The following is a 19,445-nucleotide window of genomic DNA, read 5'->3' on the forward strand; positions in this document are numbered from 1 at the left end:
AACGGAGGCTGCTGCCTCTCTTACAGACCCTCATCTTCTCTATCAACAAACCTTCAGTAACATGACCATTAGAAAAGCCCTAACATTTGATCTGCCATTGATGATAGGCACGTTCCAATTTGTGGTTGCTAGCCTGCAAAAATGATCTACAAATGGCAGGTTGCAGGATGTAATTTCGTGTCCTGCAGGATGGTGTTGAAGTCTTCCTGCTGCACTTCAATGTGAAGGTCATTCCTCCAAATCTGAAATTACACTTGCTCAAAGTGGCATGGGGAACTATGCCACAAGCTTAATTTAGAATAAAAACACAGGATAATATTCTTTCATGTCAATTTGCTTTCTGTGGTTTAACAAAAATGTTAATTTCTGACTGAGCTGGAAACAAGACTAGTCCTTAAGAGAACAGTGTATTTGGGACTATGTTTCTCTATTGTTCAAATTGGTGGATCAGTCCTCAAATGATTCTTTGGTTTTACTAGGAAATATTCTCTCATTTCCTCCATTGCTTTTTTAAAGCACCAAAGTGCTTACCAATCACCTTTTACAGCTTTGCTTTTCACCAACCTTTCCTGAGACTGTAAATGTTCAATATTGCAAACCCATGCTTCCTAGTATTGATGAATCTGGCTCTTGGAAAGCCTGAGCTGTAGTGATTAACTATCTGATTAAACCAAGAAAAAGAGCTGCCTTGAGGGTTTGAAAGACGTGCCCTTCAGAAGATTTAATTTCATGATCTCCCTAATCAGTGTTTCGTAAGTTCAGTGTACATCCTGTGTACATCTCTTAAATTGAGGCAGATTGCATATTGGATTATAGTGTTATTACAAATTAGCAGTACAATATCAGTTTCTCTGATGCAGGGAACTCTGAACAGGAATCGTTTGCATTTCTGTGTGAGCGTCCTGGAGACAAATAGAATGAAATGAATAGCCTTTTAATTTAATTGGCTTCCAAGGCGAGCCTGAGAATAGAAAGCACAATGCATTGCACAGTTACTGTAGAAACGGTGGAGGTCAAAAGCTCAGCATGCAGGCCCTACATCAGTCACCACTGCTCCTGTGCAGTAATTTTTTTTTAATTCTCACTGCATCTCCATCAGACCCCAGGAAGCCTGTTAATTCAGCGTTAGTATTCCAAGTGGAAGTGCTGGGTCGTTTGTCACTGGTCGGATCATGCTATGGAATTTGTTTTAAAAAAGCTGCCAAAATGAAAAATTACATTGTATCAGTGCACTTATATATCAGCCACAAGAGCTAGATCAGGACAAAAGGAAAGAAAAAGGAAGGAAAAATCTTCCTTTCACATAGAAGAATAAAAAAAGTCAGAACAAGGAAAGAATAAGAGGTACAAAATGGATAATAGTCTGGCAAGAAACCCTTTTTCAAAATAATCTTTCTGTAAGAGACAGTTAAGATTTATGTGTTATTTAGTGGAGCCAGCCGTGCTGAATGCAGTGAAAGCTAAATGGGAGATAATATCGTGCTAATATTCAAAACTCCTGCACTCTTTTGACCGCAGAAATAAAGACCTAGAGCTCTTGTAAAACTTGAGCTGGCCTAGGAGCTCCTCAATGAACACAGAAACCCATGCACACGGTGCTAAATGTGGAAAAGGGATTTCTTTACTATTTTTGGACTGGCTAGTGCAAGATCTGTGCTGCTACTTCAGCTTGAATTCATTCATCTGTCTGCAGAAAAGTTCAGAACTCCTCCTCTGTGTCTGATCCCATATGCTTGTGCCAGCACAAAAACCTGACACAAAGCACTTCCATATGTGGCAGACTCAGCTGCACATTAACCTCCCATTTCATTTTCAAATTGTTGATTTTTAAAAGCACAAAGGTTCCTTTGAGGAGGTTGTGCGTGAACAGTTGTTGGCATTTTTATTATTTCCTATTACAACACTAAATTATTCCATGTAGCTGTATTTTTATCTGCTGAAGGAGAAGGTAGTGCTTTCCAACTAAAAATATCCTAGTGGTCAGTGTTCTTTCCACAGGGGACTAGGGTTTTTATATGGTTTTTATAAGTTTAACAAATTAGCATATTTGACAAGAATCACTAATTAGAGGCATGAGAGGTGAGGTATTTTCCCCCCTCTCTAAATCCTCCCCCCTCAGATGGAAACTGAACTTGCTGATGAAAATATGTCCCGGAAAGAACCAAGATAGGATAGGGGCTTTGGAATGAGTTTTGTCTTTCTGCCTGTTAAGGCAGGGAAAAGTACTGGGAAAGGTAGCTATGAATGCAATAATATGCTACAGAGCTCCAAACATAAGAACACAGAGAATAAATAAAAAGAATACAGAGAATATATAAAAGGAAAAAAGACAAAAATCATCTGGCACCATGGTCATGGGTAGGTTGTCTTGAGCAAACATGGGATTGCAGGTTTTGTGAGGGTTTGACAGCTAATGCACCCACACAAATTGGATGCATCCTGCACACAGAGCCTACACAGGATCGTAGAATGTCTGGGTTGGAAGGGACCTTAAAGATCACCTAATTCCAATCCCCTGCCATGGGAGAGGTGTCTTCTGTAGGAGAAGGGATTACAGGTGCCTGGCCCCTGATTAGTAACAGCTGTGTTAATTACCTATACAGCCTCACCCTGATGAGTCAGAGCTATGCCCAATAAAGATAAGGATGATAAAGGGGAGTGGTCAGCTGTGAGGGGAATCGTGAGGGAGGAGGAACCCTGAGGAAGAGGGAATAGGGAGGATCATGAAGAAGGAACCTGAGGAGAGAGACTCACTGCTGTGAGGTCGGTGTGGGTGTGAGGTCAGTGTGGGTGTGCAGTCAGAGCCTGTTGTTGGAGCCTGCAGTCACAGTCTGGCTGGGTAAAAGCTGCAGTCACAGCTGCACACTGATCCCTGCAGTCACAGTCTGGCTGGATAAAAGCTGCAGTCACAGTCTGGCTGGGTAAAAGCTGCACTCACAGCTGCACACTGATCCCTGCAGTCACAGTCTGGCTGGGTAAAAGCTGCAGTCACAGCTGCACACTGATCCCTGCAGTCACAGTCTGGCTGGGGAAAAGCTGCAGTCACAGCTGCACACTGATCCCTGCAGTCACAGTCTGGCTGGGTAAAAGCTGCAGTCACAGCTGCACACTGATCCCTGCAGTCACAGTCTGGCTGGGTAAAAGCTGCAGTCACAGCTGCACACTGATCCCTGCAGTCAGAGTTCAGCAGGGAATAAGCAGCAGTCAGGGGCTGCAAGGGAAACCTGCAGCAGGAGCTGCTGCAGCCAGAGTCAGGGAATGGTTGGGGTCAGGATGGCTGAGCTGTAAAGAGGAATAAACCAGGATTTTTTTCATGCTGTGATGGACAAGAAGTCTGTGTCTTGGCTTATTTCTACCCTTTAACAAGAGGGCTGCTGCAAGAGTCTTACCCTAGACCAGGCTATTCAGAACGCCATTGAACCTGATCCAGCCTTGGGGCAGCCACAATTTCTCTGAGCAACCTGTGCCAGTGCCCCAGCACCCTCAGAGTAAATAATTTTTTTCTAATAACCAATCTAAACCTGCTCTCTGTCAGTTTTAAGCCCTTGCCCCTTGTCCTGTCACTACATGCTCTTGCATGTTGTCCACTGTGGAAACAAACTCTGCTTAAATCTGGTCAGGCTACCTAGAATAGGTGTCCATAAGAGGAACTCATGCAGTTTTACTCCTCTGCCCTGAATTTAAACTGTTCATTAGTTAGAACTGATTTATCTCAAGCACCTTCATGTAGACAGCACTAAAGTTAAACAGATTATCCTCCCGTTTAACTCTACTGAAAAAACTAACTGGGGAGAAAAGGAAAGAAAAACATGTAAAAGAGGTTTTTAGGTGAAAACTTCAATGCCTTCATGAAAAAGAAATGTCATGTAAGGTGAATTTGACACAGGCACTGTGCCTGCATGGTAACATTGCTTTGCATCCTTCACCTTTCAAATGGTTTTTATATCTGCTATGTCATCACCAAGTCCAAAAAAACCCACAGCTGTATAGCACTTTAAACATAATATCACTCCTGGTAAAATTGTGTATGCTCCCTCGTTGATAACTGATATTCCTCAGGTCATGTTGGGACTAGAAGCAAAGCTTTTCCTTTTCTCAATATTCAGCTCTAACTACTGAGAAATTCTCATCTTCTGTTAGGGAGCCAAGCTTCACACAGGACTGTTTTCCTTACCCTAGCCCTGTGTTTCTAGGAACTCTGCCTTCCAGAGGAAATCCTGGTGTAGTGACCTTTGAATATTTACTAAGTGGTGTATTTACTGAGGGCTGTAGCCTAGCAGTAGAGAAAAGCTCTCTGTAGAAGCAGATTTGATAATTATGGAGAAAAGAGGCCTAATTTCCCTGCAATGTAAAATGATCCACACCTGGCCTATCCTCACTCTGTAAGTATGCTAAACAGCACATGCATTTTCAAAAGGGTTTTAAAACACTGGTGTCAAAAAAATGAAACTCAGAGAGGAGCTCATATAATGCATCAGCAGGGGAAAAAAATCAGTAGGTATAAATGGAGAAAAAGGCTGTGTCAGCCTTCATGGAAATAACACATTTTCTTCCTAATCTCCTGATACATAGAACAGGCAGGGAAATAAAAGGAGGCTGGAAAACAGGAGAGCCTGCTGTCTGTAATCTGCACAATACCTGAGCACTAGGAGTTTGTTTCAAAATGTAAAATGCAGCAGCATGTTTGTGTTAGGGGGGGAAGTGGTCAGAGAGGAGAGATGGCACCAAGCTGGGGTGGCACTGCAAAAGGATTGAGAGCAACGTGGGGCATTTCTACCAGGAGCTGCTGCAGGTTAAAGGGGAATTGGCCCAGGTGCAAATCTCCCTTCACCACCACCTGTGTGATTAGAGGAGCCTTCCCCACCCCTCCCTTCACTCATGGTGGCTTTTTGTCTTGTGATTTCAGACTCCTAAATCCAGTCAAACTACCTCTGTGGGAGGAAAAAGAAAAAGAATGAGCAGAGAAATACCTGTTCTTTAAAAATCATCTTTAAGCTGAAGGACTGCACAACTGCTTGACTATGGTAAGTCTCAAGGCAATGGGTGGATGGCAAGAGTTACAGTGGGATCTCTTTCAGGCACTGTGATGTGTACATCCAAAATCTTTGGCTGGCCTGTCCCTGTTTATTTTAATTCTTCATCTCCTTAGCATTCCCCTTGGTAAGTGCCTTGTTCTTTCTGCTTTTCAGAGCATTCTAGAATGCCTGCAGAGCTTCGTGGGCCATTTCCCAGGTAGAAGTAGTTTCTCCAGGGATATTCTTGTCACTGCAGCAAGTTTAATAGGGCTGCCTGGCCCTTTGGGAGTTGAGGCAGCAGGAGATAGGAGAATTAGGGCTGGAAGGGGGAGTGATGTGGAGAATACCTGCAAACAGGGCAAAGCATTGGTGTCTTTGTCAAGAGTAGCTGTTGGCAGGAGTTCGGATCAATGAATGTACTCAATTGCCACTATGAATCTTTTATGAGTGAGTCCTTCCATCTGCTGGGTAGGTTTGTAGGATACTGTTTCACTTTTTCAGGGATCTAGGCTGTCCTGCCAGGTATATCCCTTTCCCAGGGTAGTTTTCTTGCATGGAACTGTAAAACAATAGTTATTACCAGCTCACCTGATAAGAGTTTTTGGGATCATGCTCTGTCTCGCAGCAGGGACGAGAAAGGAGGGAGGAGCATCGTAAGAGGAGCATCTCAGCCTCCCAGTACTGTAACACTGAAGCTGCCTCTCACAATTTCAGCATAATTATTTGCTAAAAAGGACAACTTCCACATTCCTGGTTTTGGTACCATTCCTGGGAACAGCTGCTGCTCTCCACTGAATGAATGCCTGTGTTCAAATTTGCAGAGTGTCCCATGCCCTGTATAGAATGTGTGCATTTTCCAGACTTTATCCTGGAGGGGTGGTGAAAAATGTAACAGGTCTAGTCCAGAATATAATCAAAGATTTATAAGTAGCCATGCATTTTTTATGCATATAAAGTAATAAGAGCTGTAGAGTAAAAGCAGAAATGTGACATTAAATGGTTGCTCTTGCCAGTTTTCCACAAGATATGATCAAAGCACCATTTCAGCAGCAGGGCTGCAATACTGCACCCTCTAATAGGAAGACAATGATTTGATAAGGCTCCAGTTAAGGCCAGGAGCATCCTCTGCTTGCAGGCCTGTTCAGCTTCTTTTGTATAACATTAAAAGCAGCTCAGCTGGTCAGACCAAATGGCTGATCAAGAGATGTTTAGTAATGCGTCCTTTCATTTCATTCCCTTAACCCACCAGGAGTTCAAAGCCGGGGTTTAAAATAAATAAAAAAATAAAGGTGGTTGTGATCAAATTGGGAAGGGGGTGTTAACACAGGATGGATCTGTAACCCTCTGCTCGACAGAGAAGAAATCTTCTGCTCCTTCTCTTCCTATATATCTTCCAGTGTGTAATTCTCTTTTTAGTTTTCTTTTTCCTGAGCATCCCACTTTCTCTTTTTGCAGTTAGCTGCCAGAGAGATGTATTTTCTCCTACGGACTGTATTAGAATTTCCTAAGGTTGTGGGAACTGGTGCTTCTGGGGAATTATTGAATTCAAGTTATTTGGTGATACTTCTTCCTGCTTCTGCAAGCCCTGCAGGACAGGCAAGGCATATATCATTTCATTTTCTGGAACATTTAGGTCACTGATTTGTCTGCTAGCCTGGCAGTGTTTTATTTTCACATTGTATATGAGCAAGTGTAAAGTTTTGTGAGCATAATAAAGTCAGTGTGAAAAGAGACTAAGGTTCATCACAGGATTTCTTGCAAGTTAATTGTTGGAAGCACTGGCATGCAATCTGGCTTGTTTATCAAATCGATTTAAATGGTCAAAGTGAGAGAAAGAGTTGTATATAACTTGGTCAGATTCATCTTAAGAAAACTTTGTTTTAGGAATGTTACCAAAAAAAAAAGTAAATGCAAGCAGCTGGTGTCTTGCTGTTTTGTGACCTGCCTTAAATGCCATGTGGAGAATCCTGTTGATGGTAAAGCTCTGGCATGTGCTGCTTTGCTGAATCCTGCTTGCTGCATCTTTTGTAGTGCTTTCTGTGCCCTAAAGGAAGTTTTGGTTTATCAGTTACAATTTGGGGAACAAATATTGATTATTTGATGCCCCAAACACTCCAAGTGTTTGCTAATTTTTCACTGAATTCTACTGTTCTATTCTTTGCCTCGGTGTATTCAGTACTATGGGTTTTGGAGTAGCTGCAGTATCAAAATTGTTAATTTTCTGCCACTCAGCACGTGTGCTGCTATGCCCTCCAGCTTTTCCTCTTTGAAGCCCTGGCATCCTGCTTCACTCAAGTGTTTCCTGTGAGACAACTGGGCCTGCCTGCGTGGTCCTGGCGTGTTTCTATTTGGCCTGAGAAGCTAATCTTCACAATTATTGTCACCAATTCAAGCCCATCCAAGTATCTGGCTTTGAGAATATTTGAAATACTGCTGCCACTGTTTCAGAGACCCAGATGTACTAGCTTGAAACATTTATGCTATTAAAAGGGCTGTGAGAAATTTTGGATGAGGCTCATGTTGACTTTGCAGCCAAGATTTCACCCTTTTGTTATAAGACTAGCTTTCAAACTTTAGATCAAACCACGGACTAACAGATTTATCTCCCCCACCCCCCAAAATCTAATTTGCAAATATAATGTTCAACCTGAGACTTAGGCTGCAATTGCTACTGATTGAAATAGTGTGAGGTAAATCAGGCTGAATGAGGCTGTATAATTCTTTATTTGATATCAGTAATGAAATGCCAGCATTGGTTAAAATATCCACCGAATGCCACAGGTTTGTACCTTAAGTGCTTTATTCACTCCTTGTTCTTTGGTATTTCCCTGAGGGTGGAAAGGACTGAAGTTAGAGGAGAAGAAACAATGGTCTGATCAATCACAAACCTCTTGAATTGCAAATAAGAATCAGCAACCAGCTCAAAATCCTCTCTGCTGGTCTGTTGAGCTTTCTGCAACCCCCTCATGGCGTTCTCCTATGGCTCTTTACATAATGCACACGCTGAAATCTTTCTCATAGTTTTAGTTTTTGGGAGCTTTTTATATTGCCAGTAAGGTGTGTTTAGGCTAGTAGAGCCTCTTGAAACAGAGCCACTCTACATTCCTGTCAGCACAGAGCCCATCATGTGGGAGCCAGGGTGACAGACCACTGACAGCAGCACCCTAACAGAGCACCTCTCTTGTACCTGAGTACAAGCAGTCATTATCTTTCATATTATGTGACGAAATGAGTAGTGATCTGAGAAGCAGCTGCTGGTGTAGTCAAGTGCCTCGAGATTTTACAACTGTCTTGTAAAAATGTGAATATTTCCTCTCATCTACTGCAAACACCAGTGTGGCTCCACTGGGATCTCAATGCTTTAGAGCCACCGAGGCCTCTGTGACACAGCTGCCAGAAGGGACTGCCTGTGCCACTGCTGCTGCAGAGGGATGCTGCTGGGAACAGCTGCAGCTCCCGGTGGTCTCCTCTTCCATTACAGGGAATTCTGGGGTGTTCCAGGCACAGAACAACAAATAAGGCCTTGATTCCCCAGGATTTTCTCTTTGCCATCTGAGAAAACATTTCACAAGTTTCTGGCGTGCATTTAGAGCAGGAGCTTGCAGGGAGTTGTGTGAATGTTCCCCCCTTTGCCTTGCTCTCATGATCAGATTGAGACTGAATGCCTGCTTTCAAAATATGCTCCAGAGAAACCAAAGCCATTGAAATCCTACCTCAATTCCTAGTGGAGATGTAAAGGACTGAGAGTTGCAAAGGGACAGGATAACCCAAGCTTTTTCTTCTGCCTGTAAGCTGAAAATCTTGATGGGACATTGTGAGCTCCTGAGCAAGGCCAGCTTTTTTCAGTGGTGCTTTTTAATAAGAGATGTGCTGATGATGGTTTTGATTCTATTAACATCTGGCTGTTGGAATGAGCTAAAATGTTTTATTACCCTGGTCTTGGACAAAGGCATGTCTAAATAGAAAGTAATTTGAAAAAGAACACTTCCTCAGCCCTTGTATTTTGCTTAAAATTTTTGACAAAATTGGATTTTATTCTTGACTCAGCAATAGATAAAAATATAATGAGAAAGCAGCAAGTTGTGTGTAAAGCAAGTGGAGCTGCCTTGCCTTAAGACTGTTTCCATTCAGGTGTTTGTTGTAATAATTCAGCGTACACTGTGCTTCCCCATCAGATTTTCCTAGAGATCTCTGCTGTGTGCAAATATAAAGGAACTTGGAAGCCGCTAAGCTTTCTAAAATGTTAATGTAAACATGTTGAATATGTAGGACTAGTAAGCATTTTCTAGGCCAAACACATATCAGATTGGTTAACTGATTCATTAGCTAATAATCGATTGCTATTGGTTTTGGGCAAGCCTGTGCCACGTGGGTTTGGTTTGCAGGGGTGGTTTAAAGTGGTACTTCTTACTTCTACCCCCTGCATGGAGGTATATCCATCTGAACCAGGAGCTGCTGGGCAATAAGCACTTCTAAGGAACAGTTTCCCTTGCTTATTTATTGGTAATTACTGTAGGAAAATATCCATGATCTAGTGGCCCCTGTCCCTCCCTAATACCATCCCAGACTTCAAAGCCTGTGTGGATGAATTCTGTCTCTGCTGACTGGTGAGGGTGCAGGAGTACAAGAAGGGGCGGAATGTCCCCACTGGTGACAGGAACATTAGGACCTCTTCTCTCCTGCTTGGCCTGGGTGAATAACCTGAAATGTAATTTTAATGGCATTAATCGTTTGCCCAGTGGCACAGCAGGTTGTGGCCAGAAAAGACTCCCACAGGAATCGGTTTTCCAAGGAGTGTGGGCTTTAGGTGGAAATAGCAACAATGCTGGTGCCAAGAGGATTGTTTCAGGCTGGGCTAACTTGCTTTTTCCTCTAGTTCATTCATTGCTGAGTCCAGAAACAGGGATATCTGGGATGGGTTTGGGTGGTCTCAAGTTTGTCCCTCTGTAGCTCAAATGTTGAATTGTGCAGAAGTTCTTTGTTAGTAGGGGAAAAGCATCTGGTCATCCAGTGATCTTTTCACACGTAGCTCCTTGACAAGGAACGTAATCAGTCATCACAAGAAATCTGCACTGGCATGTACTCACCCCTCAGTTTACTTCAGTATTGGGGTGAAGAAAACAATTTGTAATATGCTAGTAGAGAAATGTTGTAAGCTGGCAGTTAATAGTATTGCTCACTTAGACTACCTCGTGTCTTAACACATCATTTAGGTTATACAGATATCCGGATTTTTACTTTGAGTTTTATTTTAATGTTCTTTAACACTGCTGTGTAAATACAGCTCTTAACTGATCACAATAAGATCCTACCAAAAGAGGACCGAAGTTTCCTCATTAATATCCAATTTTGGTACAATACAGTGTGGTATTAATGTCACTTTTGGTCATGTACAGTTGTCAGGGCCCTGACATAGCTGGACATAACAGCATGACTTTTATAACCTTGTTATAAAAAGCAATTAGGGGCAACATCCAGCTCTGCAGTTACACATCACGTGGAGATGTAAGGAGCTTCCAACAGTGAATTTAATTAGCAGGAAACACGGAGTACTCTGTGACCTGCAGTGCAGATAACACAGTTCCTGTCCAGCAATGTTGGTCCCTTGCTCTGAAAGGGCACCTAAACTGCTCTGGTGCCAGACCCATGCATAACTTAAAGGCTTCCAAGGAACTGGAGCTGGAAACTTCCATCCAGGAAGGCTGAATCAGGAAATGAAATACTGGTAAATCCAATCTTGTAGCAAGCAATAGCATGGGCAGCTTTAAAATGCTGAGGACCAATCCAGGAGGAACTCTGTGCTTATGCCAGCAGTAACTGGACATGTCTCAAGAACGAGTATAACAGATTTTGGTAATCAAAGCTGCACTGCACAGAGTAATAAAACGAGTGGCTGCTTCATATGTGTGAGTGCACAGGGGTGAGGAGAGTTGTGATGCACAACTCTGTATGAAAAGGAGTCTTCAGGACTGGAGTTGGCCATGATGCAGGATCTCCTTATTTGACATTGAGGGGATGTGCCCCACAATATCTCCCGGCAGAGCTTGATGGTGTTTGCCCTGCCCTGCAAGGGGCTGGGCAGCCACCCAGAGCACCCAGCCACCCTCCAGAGGAGGCGTGAAGACAGTCAGAGGGCTGGAGCCCCTCTCCTACAAAGCCTGAGAGAGTTGGGGTTCAGCCTGGAGAAAAGAAAGCTCCATCAAGACCACACTGTGGTCTCCCAGCACCTAAAAGGAGTTTCTTAAAAGGAGGGAGAGGGACTTCTTACAAGGGCAGACATGTCAGGACAAGAGAAAATGGCTTTAAGCAGACAGTGGGCAGGTTCAGATTATCTATTAAAAAGAAATTCTTCACTCAGAGGGAGATGAACCACTGGCACAGTGCCACAGTGCCCAGAGAAGCTGTGGCTGCCCCATCCTTGGAAGTGTTCAAGACCAGGCTGGACAGGGCTTGGAGCAACTTGGTCTGGAGGAAGCTGTCCCTGGCCATGGCAGGGAGTTGGAATGAGATGATCTTTAAGGTCCCTTCCAACCCAAACCAGCCCATGTTTCCTGTGGAAACACAGTACCTACCATAAGAAGGGCTGCTTTCATTTTTCTGCTTTTTCCCTTACTCTGTGCTATGTGTACTCAATGCTTGCTGGATTTCACAGTGCTGATGCAGTCAGGTTTTCTGCCTCAAAAGCTGATTATATCCATTCTCCAACCTGCCTGTGCCTAGTGCCAGACTGAAAGAGCCATTTCTGCTATGATATCCTGTTGAGACACTTGCAGGGGGTTACTTGCAAGAGGCTAACTTGAATTTGACCTAGAGTAAGAGCAGGGATTTTTAAGGTTGTTCTTGAGTGTAATCTAAAATCTTCAGGCTAGAGGTGGAGAAGACAAAACTGATATGTGCCCAGAAACAAAGAGAACAGGATTTAAAATAGTTTATCAAAAAATTATTATTTAATAAACAGGTAAGAAATGGTTTCCCAAATTTTCATCTAAGCTGACTTTCATCAACTACCAAGACTAACTACCTCTCTGAAACGTGACTATTCTCAAACATATCAGGATTTTCACATTTTTAGGGCTTGGTCCAGCAGCCTAAGGGCAAAGAAGCTGTGTTTGAGGCTGTTTTAGAGCACTTCAAATCCATCTGTCCACTTCCATTCTTTTTGTGCCACCTCAGGAGTGCAGAGCAACTAAAACCTTCTCAGCACAGTGTTTAGCTCTGCACTGGAGCCAGCAAGTGCAAAGTGTGAGACAGCCTTGCAGGCTGCTCCCAGGTCTGAACTTGAAGCTTGGGAAGGATAGATAAATAGAAGAAGGATACCAGCAGGGCTATGCAAGATTTCCTTGTCCTGGTGTAGTGGTGTTGAGTCAGTAACTTCATTTTTTTTTTGGCTTCATGTCCACCTGTAAAGGGCCAGTCAGAGGCTTTCATCTGCTGAGTGAGCCTGGGGTGAGTGCTGCCATTTTAGAGCTTGGGGAGGACATGAGGGGCCCTGGCAGAGGAGAAATGGGCAGAGAGGCTTTTGTGGTTTGGTTTTAGCAGCACTTGGCTGGACTCCCCCGTCTCCCAGAGGCAGGAAGTGTTTGCAAATACATATGTGTGTGAGTGCTGGGATGAGGTGTGTCCTGCAGCATATGGCATGTGCAGATGCACGGTGGCAGGTGTGAACTGTGTAACTATATTTGTGTGCTCTGAGCCTGGTTTGGGGAGAAGAAAGAGGCTGCTGAGAACTCTGGCTAGGTACTCACTTTTCTTGTAATATATTAGTTTAATTTAAATTCACTTTACAGTCAGTGCACATGAGAATTATTTTGAAGGTTTAATTTGCTAGCTGCTGAAAGCAATAAGGTGGCTATCAACGGAGAAGAAATAGCTTGGCTGTTTGTTAATGCTCTTGGGCTGTACTGTAAGTACTCCAGGCAGCTGTAATGTAGAGAGGCAAATAAACCATTGTTGCTTTTAGAATCGGTTATTTTATTGTATCAATAGTTTTCTGTTTCTGGATGTTTACCTGCGAGGTTCTTTCTGGGGCAGATAGCTGGGGGAATCCATGTGGATTCTCAGAACCATTCAGAGGGAAAAGCTGTTTAACCACCTAGAGAACATAATGCTTGGTCTCTTATTAGTGGCAAATACTTCATTAAATTTATTATGTTTGGATTGGTGCTAATTTTTCTGGCCAGTTTGGTCACCAGAAGCTGTACTGAATTGCCTGTATTTGTACTGGGAATTTTATTTCTTATGATGGCGGGATTTGATTTTATCTGCAACCATCTGGAGTAAGTTTATTTGTGTTACGTGGCTTGCATGTATTTATACTTCAGACTGAGATCCCTTAAATTGAATTCTCTGAATTTTTACATATCATATAAATGACATTTGCTTGCAACACAGTGGAGTGATTACAGTGAATACTAAAATGGCAACATTCTGCAGTAAAAAAAATTACAGTGTAAAATGAACATTCATTTACAACAGAGTGTAAATTTATACTCTTTAATGAAATGCATTCACTGTGCAGTAAAATACTTCTTGTGCCTATTGAAATACAATTACAAAGCACCGAAACTTATAATATTTGAGACATTCTGTTTCACAGTAAAAATTGTGTCATGTTTGTTAAAATTCTATTTGATAGAGTGAAATAAACATGGTCTGTGCATATGTTTATTTCTCTATATTGATAAAATTAAATAAATGCAATCATGACATCAATCTGCTGTCGACCAGAAATCCTGTACCTGGGCTCATTCAGTAGCAGTTGTGTTCCACCACTGTTCCCTTGTAGCTGAGAAGGTGCCATCCTCAGGAGAAGTATGAGGGAATATGGCTTGACAGGGACCATGACTGGCCGTGGAAATTTCTGGAGCAGGTTTCATGTGACAGACGGGGCCAGGAGACATCGATGCATCTCTCGGGGGGGAAAAGAGAGACTGACCAAAAGGTGGCTTTCAGAGCCAAGTGGACCCATGCGAACAGCCAAGTTCTCTCCAAGCTGTGACAGAAATCCCTGCACAGACATTTTGCCAGTATCTGGAGAGAACATATTTGTGGTACTTGGCAGTCAAACCCTATTGCCCACGGGCTGGACTTGCTTCAGGGAGGGACTCTTCCAGCTCTTGCAGAAATGGCTGCAGCAAGGAATGGTTGTGGTGACATTACAGCAGGAGCTCTGTTATTCACAGGGGTGCTGGAGATGATGGAAGCAGAAAAAGAAAATGTAATTGTCTCAAGCCCATTCACTGCCAGGAGAGAAGCCTGATGACAAATGCTTTTGTTCTCTCACAGCTCTGGTTTCTGCAGGCACAAACTGAGAAGATGTGTATGGTTTTTGATACATACAAAAATGTTTTTAATAGTGTGTGCCTGGTAATTGCTCTGATTTATTAGACCATAGTTGTACTAGGGAAATACAGGGCTTCTGGATAGCCCTTTTTGGGGTTGTTCTGGACAGCCATCAGCTGTGCTATTGAGGGCAGCTTTTCCTTTGTTTGCATGCATTCTTCCTTTGACAGCCCTCAGCTGTCCTGTAAGGGAAAAACCTCCTGGAGAGAGCCCCAGCCAGCAGCTCTGCTGGCACACAGATCCCAAACCCATCCCCTCCTGGGCTGGCTCTGAGGCCTCCTGGCATGACCTACCCCATTCTGGGGCTTCCTAGGGGAGGGACAAATTACTGCAACCCTCAGGCCACTCCAAATGACTGCCAAACCTGCTCATTGCCCCTCTGGGAGCACTGGAGGGGCATTTATCATCATCTGGCCATGGTAGGCACGCATTCACTCTTGTCTGGGGTCTCTGGTGCCAAGTTAACATGTTTATTGTACCAGTATGACAATCCTTACCTTTCCTCAGATCCCAAAGAACAAGCAGGCTGTCAGTCCAGGAGAAAAGATTAAAATGCCCCAAATTATGGTGCTGGCCATCAAACAGCACGAGATGCCTTTTAGCAGTGCAGATTCTGGCCTGCTTTCTCTTTGTAGCTGGTGTTAAATTGCTGCCTGAAGATAACCACTTATCATGGTTTACATGCCCATTTCTATTCCAGAAATGTAAGGAGACTCGACTCTCTTGGGCTAATAATGCTCTGTCCATTTCTGTCTTCAGCTCGGCTGAGGAAGCTGTTACATAAAATAAATGCTGTAAAGATGAAGTTGGCCATTCCCTCTCTTGTTTGCAAAGGTCATCAGCTCATTACATTACTGAAGAAAATGTTAAGTCTTGATATTGTGAGATAACAAAATCTGATTTCCACTTGCCCTTTCTATTTCAAAAGAGGAAAACCTGCTATTCATTCCAACCAAAATATTGGTTCAAATTGAATGGACAGGAGGTTCAAGAAGCACCTGGGTTAACTTGAGGATTTGCTGCTATGGATTTTCTCCAAGCTGGCTTATCTATGGCACAGCTTGCCAAGGCTCCCCCATGTAGATTTTAGGCCCAGATGCACAAAGATATTTGCTCTCCACTTTTAGTTAATTTTCCATTTCACCTCAGTCCCCACCTTTTTTCCTGAGCGGTTCTGGCACATCTTTTCATTGCATGTTCTCTCTAATTCTGGTTTTAAGGCTCAGTGATGTCCTTGGCTGTGTCCTTGTGTTACGTATTGTAGCAAGGGATAAGTGGGGGACTCTGGAGAGGCAAATGGGATAGAACTGGGAAAGGAAGAGTCTGGGATAAAGTGGCAGAAAGTGAGGGAGCAAAGGAGTTTGTGCTCAAGGAGGAGCATGGCAAGGGAAGGGAAAGGATGGGTTGGGAAGAGGACATAGGGTGTCAAAGGAGGGTGAGAGACCCTCAGAGGACATGGGGTATCCAGGGAATTGAGAGCTGGCAGGAGGAGAGGAAAAATAAAAAAAAAAGTGAAACCCTGGAACTAAAATAATTAATTTGAAGAAAGGCAAATTAGTGAGGAAAAGAGGAAAATAAAATGATGGAGAAGCTTCGCATGGAGGTGGCATTTCCAACCTGACTGCAGTTGGTAGAAAGAAGGTTGCAGGAGGGCAGGGGCATGAGGAGACCTGATCACAGAACGCTGCAAGAGGAGCAGCGCCATTGCAGAGCCCCTCTCTGCTCCCCCTCTGGCTCTGCCATCCCCTCCCTGCCCCCATCCTGCCTCCCAGCTAAATTTATTCTGCTCCTAGTACAGTTTCTGTGCTGAACAAACCATCTCTGTACAAATTAAGAGGACAAGATGTTCAGAAGTGGTAAATTAACACTTTTTTTTTGTTTTCCTAGCACATAAAAGCGAATTTAGATTGGTGATGGGGAGGGCAACCAAACTCAGGGGGTGGGAAAAAATCGCACAAAAAAGCGTTTCATTGCTCAAAGAACTGAGTGCAACATATCAAAGCAGCTTCTAAATGAATCTTTGCATCACCAAGGTGGATTGCAGCAGCACTGATGCTGATTATAAATGGTGAGTTTCTTCCCATAGAGCCTTGAGCAAACACACGCTTTGTTTTGGGCCAGGTGCCTTTTGTATTGAGTTTCCTCTTTCTGCAAATACAGAGGAAAATTTCCTCGCGATATTTGACCACTGTGGCCTTGGTTTCTGTGGGTCAGATGGAATTTAGCACCCTCTGTACCCCTGTTGGTTTGGCCCCCAGTCAAAGCAGACCTTGTGGTGTGTGGGGGGTGCAAGCGCTGTCGAGGAGGAGCAGCACAGGGGGTCAGCCTGGGGAAGCTGGCAGCAGCTCAGGGCTTGGGGGCTGCTCCTCAAACCCACTCAGTGCAGCAAGGAGCTGGTGCTCCTTCATGAGCACTTCTGTGCACAGGGAGAACAGAAGAACATCTGTTCTCTAAGCTCTTCCCAGAGAAATGCCAAGGAGGACACATTTGGCCGTCTTCTACGAGGCACTGGCAGGGCCCAGATTTAGAAAGTTATGCACGAGCCCAAATATACAGACTGGAAAATCCTCTCAAGGCTGAAGTACTTGGTTTCCTAATTCCTCAAGCCAGAGGGACTCCTGCACCTAACTGCTTCTGTAAATTCTGACTTTAAGACCAGATTACTGCAGCTGCAGAGGGGTCTGCTACCCCCCTTCCCCGCTCTGTGGCTCAGTAAGAATTATATTTTTTCAGTGCAAAGATTAGCAATTCAAACAGAGGGAAAAGAAGCTTGACTATGCTACTGCCAATTGCTCGGTTTAATAAAAAATTCTTTCACTATATTTTTTTAGAGGAAAAGTGGCTTTTTTCAAAGGAAATGGTTGAGTTCTTTTAAGAGAGAGGAAAGGAAGGGAAAGGCAAACCTATTTACCATGTCAAATCCAGTGAGGTTCATTGAAGAAGGGCAAAAAGAATTGAAAGTTTCAGAACAAGACTTAAAATTCAGTTTTGTTTAAACTGGAAGCACTGCCTTTTTTCCCCATTCCAAACACGTGCGAGAGCTGACCTTGCCCTGCCGGCGTGTTGTGCCCTTGACTTTCTTGGTGCTCTCCAGTGACAGCTTCACTTTTATCAAAAAAAGGAGCTGAGAAGAAAGGGGACTTGCTAGAAATCTGTAATTAGGATTTAAAGTCCCCTGTCCTTCAGGTTTTTTCTTTACAAGTGCTGGGGTTTCTCCAAGGGAAGTGGTATGCATTGATACTCACCCTATGATTAACAAAATCTCTCCTGTCAATGCAGTAAGTGCAGAGATGCAATAGGTTGTCATAAATCCAGCCAATACCCTCTTGCAAAATAATTACACTTCAAGAGAATTTTAATCTTATGTTAACAAGACCCCCTACAATCTTTGTGCTCTCAGTCATATTAGAAACTGATTTATAATTAATGACAACTGCAATGCCACCACCTTACCATGAGAGAGATCTTTAGCTACCTCCTCTGAAGGGGTTGGGGAAAAAAAAGGAAAATATGAGAAAAAGGTTTAATGGCTGCTTTGCCATGTTAATGGTAAGTGGCTCTCACTCAAAAGTACCTGGAAGTGCAGAATATATGAGCAAAAAATAGTCTTTGTACATTGAGCATTTAAATTACAGTATAAAAAAACCTTTTTTGAGTAAAAGCAAGAATGTATTCCATGTGGTATAATATCCAATAAATGCATTTTGCCTCTAGAGAGGTACTGAAGTTAATACTTTGACCTGGCCAGGATGTGACAGTTTGCAGAGTTCATACTCAAGACAGGGTGTTTGTGGGATGGATGTTCTTAAGAAGCCTGTTAGATAGGAGTTTGTTTAACACAGATTTTTTTTTTTTTTTGATGCTGTTCCTGTTGACTTCTGCTCCTTTGATTTTTGCCTCCAAGATTTACTCAATAAATAGGTCCCTAATGTATCTACATTCTTCAAAAGCATTAAAAAATCTGGGTCTGATTAATTAAAATCTCATTATCCATCATAATTGCAGTAGGTATGCAAAAATATAAGATTTATTATTCAAGGAATTAATGCATTTCTAGAACTCTTTGGGGTTCATATGAGAGTTGGAAATGAGCACTGTATAATAATTTGTTTCAGGAGAGCTAATTAAGTCAGTTCATTTATTCAGTTATCTGAGCCTGGTCTAATCCCATATACCGCTAAAACCTTTTGATGCTCCCAGCTTCGTTACTGATTTGAATTAATATGAGGACACAAACAGAAAATGTTCCCTCTGCTTAGGAATGCATGGGAAGTGCCAGGCCTGAGGTCCACAGGGTAAATCTATGGCCTGTCCTTGTCTTCCAGCCAAAGACACGGACTCCTTTTCTCAGCGAGCACCTTTGGAGCCTCTCGGGGTAACACCAGCTGAAGCTGCCTCTCTTGCAGCCTGGCTTTGGACCCCGGGGGCTCTGAGGGGAAGAAGGGGGTTCCCAAGCAGGCTGTGATCACAGCTGCTGTAACAGCTGGCATTTACTCTGCACAAAGGGTCTGTGCTGTGAGAAAGGAAGAGAATGGTCCTTGTGGCCATCTTTACCCCTTTCTGCCTCATGCCAAACACTGGAGAGTGCACACGGACGAAAGAGAGTCCACTTGTCAGTAAGCAAAGGGTATTTATTTAAGATGAGGATTAATTCTGAGTTCTGACAGCTCTCTGTTTGAGGATGCTTGCTGTGAGGGTGGGGAAAAGGCCGTGAGACCTGTTGTCTGCTGTCTCCTGGAGAAAAGCTTATTGGTTGCTTTTAAAGCAAAATATTTTCTAGAAAAACACTGAAACTAATAATAATTAGTCTCATGTACATGAGTTTGTTCATTCCATTATAGCCCCACTGTATTTTCATGGAAAACAGGAAGCCAGTCTTGGTATGCACTGCTTGGAGTTGATACCATTGGGAGATCAGAGTAGAATTTTCATGAGGAAACCTCTGGAGACATCAGTCCTCATGCAAACTGACCACACTAGGCATCCATTTAATTTCTTTTCATAAAACCATGCTATAAAACTAATTCTTGGGTCTGAAGCTTCTGCAGTATGCTGTATCCTTAGGGAGACTGAAGTGAGACCAAGTAG

At 43.2% G+C, this 19,445-nt stretch overlaps 1 long non-coding RNA gene across 1 annotated transcript in view; it reads left to right on the top strand.

Annotated features, from left to right (window-relative positions):
• Window positions 1-19,445, top strand: part of LOC134547493 (uncharacterized) — a 74,677-nt gene that overhangs the window by 13,664 nt on the left and 41,568 nt on the right. The window contains exon 5 of the long non-coding RNA XR_010079480.1: window positions 4,907-5,024. This is a non-coding gene — a long non-coding RNA (uncharacterized LOC134547493). The remainder of the gene's footprint in view (window positions 1-4,906; window positions 5,025-19,445) is intronic.

The sequence above is a fragment of the Prinia subflava genome, chromosome 2 (genome assembly GCF_021018805.1).
Source record: "Prinia subflava isolate CZ2003 ecotype Zambia chromosome 2, Cam_Psub_1.2, whole genome shotgun sequence".
NCBI classification, from domain to species: domain Eukaryota; kingdom Metazoa; phylum Chordata; class Aves; order Passeriformes; family Cisticolidae; genus Prinia; species Prinia subflava.